We start from the raw sequence: 9461 nt of genomic DNA on the forward strand, positions 1-9461 counted from the left end.
CTCCCCCCCCCCCCACCCCCCTCCCCCACTCACGATCTAGGCCTGTCGCGTTATATTAATAGTATTTTTGGAATAATGTATAGGTGCTTACGTCAGCTGAAAGCATTGCGTAGATAGATGTTACAATAACACCAGCGGTGTCGACTATAATTGCTAGTATTGCATAGAATAATTACTTTGTAAAACATTTTTCAAGATAAAAGAGGAGGTAGTCTATAATAAATGCCTAATTGTAAAGGTTTCCGTAAGAAATAGTACAAATATAAGAGAGTCTTTGCTTATAAAAGGAGATGTCTGTCTGATTATGAAGGTGTCTGGAAGGCGGTATGACTATAGAATAATGCTTCTAGCCACACCCTTTTTTTTAATATGAAAGTAGAGTACACACAAAGGCCCACTGTATTGTAACAAAAAAGAAAATATGTCGTCTTAGAGACAATAATGTTGTGATTGTGGTGGAAAAGCCGATAGGAAAAGGTGTGTTTTGAGTTACCGTTGAAGGAGTGTGATGTCACGTTGTTGACTGAGATACATGGAAGCGAGTTGAGTTGAAACTAAGGAGAATGGTAGAAAAACTTCTTGTCTCCATAACTGGCTAGTCGAGTCCGAAGGACTAAGGAATTATGACCTTTTGGGCTGCGGGTGTCACAGAGAGCGTTCTTTGTTATTTTAATTTATTATAACAATGAATGAACGAAAGGTTTCCTCGATGCCTCTCCTAGAAATTCAAAACCACTGCCCCCTGACTCCGCCTTCACGCATAAGGTCGATTCCTGGATGATCTCGGACTCGGCTTACAGTGTGGAGTTTCAGCGTGATCTTGAGATGAAGTTGGGCAGAGCCATGACGTGTTTGCAATGTGAGGAAGATCTTGAAATGAATGTTGTACCTCAATGGTAGCCAGTGTAGCTCGCAGGCGATATGAGTAACTGTGTGATGTGATCTTTTAAAATGTATCTAAAGACGCGTAGCATAGTGCTGACTCGCTGTTAATTGACTGTGCTGAAGCATTAAAGTCATTAAAGCCCCCTGAACAAGTCCAACATTGCACCTGCTTATCCGGGAAGCTTATTTATGCTAGAAAACCCCCACGGCTAAGCCATTTGTCAAACGTGGGCTTTTTCCCGGCTCCAGCTTAGGAACAATTTTAGGCATTAGTGTTCCACCTGAATGGAAAAAAACACACTTTGACTCGGAACTAGGCTTATGATGTGTGTATATTTCCTTAAAACTTGGAAAATTAATTTACGTTCCGATCCAAAGCCAAAACGAAAAGCTTCGGTCTGTACACAATAGTCACCGTTGAGTGAAGAGAAATGTTTAGCAGTACTATTTGAAGGCACCGGACTACTCCGTACAGGTACCTTATGATATTCTCGAATTATAATATCAGGCGAGAAAGCAGCAATGGTAGTACTGTTTGTCGCCCAAGGGACGAGGTTGGCATTTTCCCATGATACATCTGGGGTAAAGCACGCACACCCCAACAGCAACTTTTTGTTATTGTGAATCGCTATAGGATTGTCTATGCGAAGATGATTCTTTTGTCCCTTTTCCGATCCTATGGGCATGTTAACTTAACGCCGGTGGTTCGCTTTGCTTTTTAGGATACATTTGGTTCTTCCCCTTTTTACCAAAGGTATCCTGACTTTATGGTTCTTATTATAAGATAATATGGTTCTTGTCATTGCATTCTCGGCGCACCTGCGACATATAAAGACAAACGCGAATGGTAAAACTTTAGTTCCCGAAATTTCTCTGATAAAATGTTGCAGATGAGCAAGTTGTCAGTCACTAAGAAAATCCAACCGATGACTTCATCCTACATAAATGTACTAATTTTACTTTTACTATCAGCCCCCCCCCCTTCAATTCTTATTAAAGAATCTTATTTGTTTCAATGTGTTACTGTAATTTCTAGTCTTTCAGACATGACTTCATTGTTTGCTGATTCTGGCAAGATAGGACATTATGGTAAAACGTTTTCGACAGAGCTATAGATAATTTGTCCAATGACATTCTTTAGCGAGTGAATGACACTTACGAATGGAATAAATCTTTCGGGCAGATGGCTGGCGTAATTTCTGGTACATATCTTTATTGGTTTGGGGAAAAATTTGCCTTGTTCATGTTAACGTCAATAATTTATTTGACTTGGTTTCAATAAAGTATGATAATGTTTTGTTTGATAGCTTTTATCACAAAGTAGGCCTATTTATTGAAATTCTTAGCCAAATGTAATATTTCAGAACTCGGTTTTCGAAATTTAAAAGAAGCGATTTTTTCTTCCTTGACGAACTTGCACTTTACTGACGTCAAAAATAGATGCGTTCTTATGTCGTAGATACGATTTTTGATTTCGTTTTAAAAGGTTGTAGTTTCAAATAGTACAAACTAATCATTTTAATCTTATTGTATTTTAATGAATCTGGATTTTCCCGGGGTTTCACTGAATAAACCAAGGTTCGTTTGCTGTCTATATCTCTCTGAGACCATATTCTCAATGTGTCTACTTAAAGGTGTCAATTTGTATTATTTAAAACAAAACAGCCTGGTAAAACATGTCCCAGAGCGCCGCCAAAGTTATACTCAATTGATTCCGAATGGTTATTTATTGAAGTCTTTTCGGGGCAGGATTTATTCCATTCATATATGACAGTCAGTCAGTCAGTCGATGAGATAGGTGCAGAGATAATACTATCGGCTGGCCCTCTGAGACCAGCAATAACAGTGAACATAAAAACACTTACATAAAAAGATTTTCAGTGTGATTCGGGTTTTTTGAAAGAAAAAAATATAGGCCTAATGATGCTAACTTCATTCACTTATAGCAAACTCTTTCGGTTTAAAAAATAGCGGAATTAGTCTTTCGTGGCCAACTTCTTTGTCCTTTTAACATTTTTGCATCGACAATTACCCAACACCGACATGTGTTCGTAATAATAAATAATTTATTACAATTCCATTCCATGTCCATAATTCCTTTTAGGGATCTCTTCAAGCTTTACGCTTTTTAAGCAGTGACTACCTTCAAGTTCAATGTCTGTAAATACATCCCCCTCCCCCCTCCCCCCCCCCTTCTAGATCCTGCTTTTTTATTTCGGTGAGTGCTTTTCTGTTTATCAAGTTTTTTCCTCTAGCCCTGAGCAATATCGCTACGCCGTTACGAACTAATGTGCTGTTAAAGCAGCAGAAGTGAACGGAGGCCTACACATTTATTAGTATTTGGTGCCGTTTCTGCCAAGGTCGTCCCACGGTTGCCCTGAGGTGAGCAGTATGCGTCAATACAACCCAACAATAGCGGGGAGGGGGTTTTATCGAGCGAGCAACCGATGGAAACAGACAGGCTTCCCCACTAGAGTTCCATCGTACAACACAGGAAAGTAAAGGCAAAAAAAGAGGTTGATGTAAAGACATGTCTAGAGAAAGTGACAGCCACGCTAACAATCTGATAACGTTGGGCCCGGCACTCACTGAATCTGTTTTCGTAGAAAAGAATGAAAAAACACAATCGCCGTTTGTTTTGGCGTTATCGGTCAGTGAAGGTTATTGTACGTAGGCATTGCTAGGAGGCATAGGCGCTATTATGACCGTTCTCAGTAATCCCTCGCTTTAGAAATTATTATGATGATTCTGTTTCTTTTTTAATTCTCGGTCATCTGCAGATCTCAAATAGTGATAAAAGCCTAGCTGACATTGTTTGGATTTCATCAAGCAGATGTCTGATCAGCGTTTTTGACAATGAGTCTTTTACCATCGGAAATAATGGGTAGCTGTCTGGCCTCCCGGGTATGGATCTCAGTGGATTATATGAATATCAAATCTGATACAATGATCTCGATTGGAAATGGACAAGGGTAAGCCCTGTTGTGCACAAAGGGGGAAAACACACTTGGGAACACGATGTTGGGAACTCGTCCACTTTAGGGAATTGCCGGCCTCAAAAGAGCTCTGCCACAGGAGGGTCAGTGACCACTCAATTACTGAACTCTTTTAGCGTGTGATGGGAATGGAGACTAGACCTTTCTCTTTTGTCTAGGGGATTAGAAAGTCATTAAACTAACATGTTTCCATGACACCGGACTCTCTCCGGACCTTCTGTTTGTTGCTGTGTGAAGTATGGACAGACCTTATAGATTTACAGGCGGATTAATGAGGGGGTGAGAATTAGTTTTGTTCAAGATCTCATTAAGAGAGTTGGCTTGAACAGAGACTAGTGTAAAAGATTTTTTGTTTTCCTCCTCAAGAACTTTTTCTTATGCGGGAACCATATCTCCAGCCTGCATGTTAACGACTTAATTTCCGTTTTAAGTTGCTGATTTGGTTTGTTACTTCATAAGAGTTAAATTTTAGTCATGAAAAAGGAGTACCAATTTCGAATTGCCAATTTGCCAAGTGTTTTTAATTTGTCAGATAAGCAGTGGCATAGCCGGGGTGCAGAGTGGGAGAGTACAACGCGCAAGACATTTTAAAAGCAAAATCGGGACGCTGATAGAAGTAAAATTGGGATGGCAAAAATGGATTAACAAAACCCTGGCTACGCGCCTGCACATCCGGGAATTTCACAATCATTATACCAGCTTAGGAAATGGTCACCGGTGCCAGTTAGCAGTGTGGCGAGAACGCCCTCTGGTTTTTAGAATATTTTAGTCCAAGTACATTCTGTAGGCCCATATCCTAGGCCTACACTTTAAAAGGTAATATATACACCATTTTGCAAACATTCAAGAATAAAACTATGATGAAATATCCTACTTTGTTTTCTAAGTTAATACATGTAACAGCATCAAGCATCCTATGAAATCACTGCGCCTAGTATCATTGTGCTGTTATTTTCAAGAAAAGAGAAATTAACATCAATCATCAACGTTGGTTCGGACCGACCCATTACTGAAAACGGGGTGTTGTTTTGCTTATACTACCCTAATTGACAGAATTCACTTTAGTTTGCAAACGACTAAAAAATGATAGTTATTTTCCCGAGTGACAAACTAAGCATCACACTGCAAGAGGGCGCTAGTTAAAACGTATTAACGAACGTTATGGAATGGAGGACTTTGAACGCAAACCTTGCTTTGCGTTGAGAGAAATAAAGATGTATTTTAATAGTTTTCCCAGAAATTGATTCTGCTGAGCTAAAATTTCGACAGGTGTTAAAGATTTTCTCTTGTTAATTTTAATTCACCAACGAAGCTCGTATTAAACGAGAAAGAAAAAAAAGAAAGAATTAATTATCCTGCCTATCAAACTTTATCCATACTTTTATGAAACCATTGTTACATAGGTGTCCATGGAATGCTAAATGCTTTAACGCCTTATGTCACAATTATTCACGTCCGAGTGGTCAATTTTCTGTTCTCATTCCTTTCTGTGATCAAAGAAGGATAGGTTGTCGAACCTCTCCGTTTCTGCGGGTTGATAGATCAAGAGATAGTGCGCCCTCATTCGTTCATAGCCTCCGTCGTTTATTTTGCCGTTATTAATTTGTTGCCGTTGGAGGGCGTCCTTCATTTCACAAATCTCAACCCGTCTGGGGATGATTTTCAGAACACAGACACATTCATCAAGCCACGTTTATCATACAGTGCATTTTTATCGGGGAGGTTTGGCTTTACCTTCTTCATAACAATTCAACATCCAATGAAGTACTAGCACAAGTACCCCCTCAACGATAACAAAAAGAGAGAGAGAGAGGCAGGCGGACTCTTCGAGGCCATTGCCGCAGTAGCTCTTGTTAGGGCTCCACTGATCTCTGTAGCGTGCAAGTTTAACATTTAATCCTACATGTTTCTATTTTAATAGAGATTTATCTCTATTTCAAGACTTGCCACAGTGCCATTTAATCCCGAAAGGTAGATATGTCTACGTCTCTAGAAAATAGAGATATGTCGATTAGAAATTGAGATATATCAACACTGATGTATATTTCAAAATAATTATGATGATACTATTTGCACGCCATACTTCTCTACAAACTGATATATCTTTCTTTCGTTTGTAAGCGTTGAGCGCCATTTTGTATGGGCTGCCACAAGGGCATACATAAATAACTTTGAGTGAAATGCGGCCACAAAATGCACTTACAAGTTTCAACAATTGAACAACGCCACCTTGCGTCAGTTGGTGCACCAGACCGTTGTACATTGACGTGCCACACTTCTCAAATTTCCCGCGTGATTTTGTTTCCCCTAGTCCTTGATATAAAAAGGGTGGTTACTACTGGAAAGAAATTCATTATATTTCATGCTCTTTTTTTTTACATTTTATTCGCTCAACTGATTCTCCAGTACCTTCGAACACGGAAATCGTTGCCGTTGGCGGAACTGATGTGAGTGTCCATCGATTTATGACTTTTATTAATAAACTTCTGTTACATTGACAGCTATGCCTATTTGCTAAACTAAATTGCAGTGCAACCCAATAAGGAGATTGCATCTAAATTTCATTAGGCCAACCGTGTACCAGTACAACTCCGTGCCAAGCCCTTTCAAATCGACCAAAGTGCACTAATAAAAGGCTGCGCTTGCGCAGCAGAGGTATTATCTCTCCACACGGACGGTGTCATCTGTGTGAATTCACAGACTCTCTCGATAAAGTGTACGACCCGGATCTAGGTCCTTCTTCTTTGTTTTCCAATTTACGCTCTGGCAAGTCTCGGTTGCTTAATAACGAACTTCACAATTTTTTATCGTCAACCAGTTAAAAAAAAATATTTGGTAAAAGGACCCAGATTTTTCAAAATGACCTAATTTAAAACCTCGGTACGCGGTCGTGACGCACAATAGTTGATCATTTTCACGATTTACCAGACGCCTCAATAACAGGAGTTCTTCTACTGGTTTGGTAAACCACGATAACCAGTGGTAAGGGATTCCGACTTCAATCACCCATCGCTGCCGACAAGTTTGCGATTTCAAGGAGGTAAGATTTTCAATTTCTATTTGAATTCAAGTCAATTCAGATTTGTCCATGATTCCACAATATGAGAAATAAAATGGCATTTTCTGACGAGTACTGCGACTCGTACCTAATCATATGTTTTTCCAACTCTAATCAAGCGTTATCTTTATTTTTTCAGTTTTTTCCCTTAGATATTAGATTGTAACGACGGTTTCAATCGATTTCTGCGTAGACTTTGGCGTTAATAAACATAAATTGCAAGTAGTAATGAGGGTATTATCATACAACCCAAAGAAGAATAATTGTGTTTCTGCCAAGCCGAATCATGCATGATAGATATAAACGTTGCAATAGGCCTAATATAACAAATTATGCAATTGGACAAGCACTCACGTGTTGCCCACTAACATGCAATAAATTCTGCTTGCCAATATTAACCGCGAGCAAAATCAATTACCGCGTTGGACAGCCGCTCTCCAATATGTAACGTGTTGACTCAGAGTGACACCAAATGCCATTTCAGGCCCACGCTTCAAGCAATGTTGGTTTTATATTCTCTGTCAATTGACACAAAATACGTTCCGAGCTTACACGGCAACACTGCAAACGGGATCGTCGAGAAGAACAAGATTTTTGACTGTTGCTTTGCCTTCTGGACGCTTAATGACTTTAACTGATACTCGGACGGACGGTAACGACACGTAAGGGTAGGCGCTACGACGTTTACATGCCGCTTAGAGCCCGGCGTCATTAAGGAGAGCCGAATCTCATTCGCCCTTTGCATGGCAAGATTGAAAGATAAAATTGACCTATCGCGGTAGAATAGCATTAGAATCGCGTCAACGCAGCTTGTGAAATATTGACCAATTATACGATACAAATAGACGCGGAACGCGCAAAATTTAGTGCACAAAAACTTGTCTAAAGGGTTGTCTAAAGGGCGTGGCTAACTCGCAAACGGCGATATAGGTTAAACACCGAGAAGCTTAAACAATCTGAATAAACTAAGAGCTTGTTACACCATATATAAAGACACCAAGAAGTCATTCTTTTGCAAGTTTAGCCTCACTTGTATTCCCATAATAGCTATTTCTTTTAAAAGGGGAACTTTGTCACACACAAAATGACGAGCAGTAAAGTTAATTTTAACATTAACAAGCCTAGGCTTTACTAGGCAATCGTGGAACTATCGCACAGGGGTAGAGTGCTCGGGCGGCCGGGCGAACATCGTCCTGGCTACATGAACAGATGGCGGCACACGAGATAACTGATGTGTACTTTTAGTGACCGGGGATGTGTGAGGCATAGTAATAACATTATAGCCTAACATGGTTTATTTCTGGTGAATAGTTGATATTAGCTCCCTCGGTATTGACAGTTGGCAAAAATTTCTCTCGGCTTCACCTCGGCAAGTAGTTTGTCAACTTCCAAAACGTCAGGCGGCTAATGTTTGACAATGATCCACCCATGGACAATGCCTCGCGAATACTGCATGTACCCGGCTCTCAGCTGACATTGTTTAGTGTTATTCATAACAGAAATACCTAAAACCATTAACGTCGTCATGACGTCATCGTGTATCAAATGACGAACTACTTTTGACATCCCCTTTTGCACTGAATTCATGGAGTACCGTGTTCATCTTTTGCAGTTTACTACGATCATACATGTCATATATGAATATATATTTAATGTGGGATGCCGAACTCAAACAATGATGACGTCATTACTTAAGAGATGTTTCAGAATGATGACATCATCAGATTGGAAGAAAGTTGCCATAGAGAGAATTTGAAAATGATCAGTCTTCGCTGGTTTTACTTAATCCGCAGCCAATGGTTATGATCGTTGCACAGCTACACAATTGACGTCAGACATTCTAATGCTGTGACGTAATTAAACCGGACACATACTTTACGTCCCGTAATAATGGTATTTTGAGAAGCTCTTTTCCCTTTATCTTGAGCAATAATGTAACATTTTCATTGTGCACATTTTTGATTGTCAACATTACATGCATGCACAATTGCACATGTTCTGTACATGTACATGTTTATTTGAACGTGTATCGTATAGTATTACGTATGTTCGCGCATTAATATACGGCTGTCAAATGACACGCGTGTAAATGTGGCACATACTTACTTTTGGAAATATCATAGCTTTGGACTGCTTTGGGTTGGCTGTGGTTATTTTTGATATCGACGTTTAAAAAGGTCTAGATTAGGCTTGTAGTTTGGCCGCCAGGTGACGGAGCTGCGACGTGCCGTCGCGTGGTGCTGTGGCGGCTTGTCGCGCAGTGGCGTCGCATGTTGAAAAAGCGAGGCAGTGTGTCGTCAATAACACACCATACTTTTTGGACTATTCAACTACTCACCCGTCTGTAGTGTTGCGGTGTTAGTTAGTTTATTCTAGGTCAGCCCAACCAAACGAAAGTAAATATAGGCATCGAATTTTTGGTTAAAAAATCAATGATGTACCGCGTGTTGTATAGGTTTGTTACATCTCTGGGGTCAGTTTTATTACCATTAGCCATCTCATTTTTGTTCAATTTGGGATTT

This window comes from Patiria miniata, unplaced genomic scaffold, assembly GCF_015706575.1.
Source record: "Patiria miniata isolate m_02_andy unplaced genomic scaffold, ASM1570657v1 HiC_scaffold_4, whole genome shotgun sequence".
Classification (NCBI taxonomy): domain Eukaryota; kingdom Metazoa; phylum Echinodermata; class Asteroidea; order Valvatida; family Asterinidae; genus Patiria; species Patiria miniata.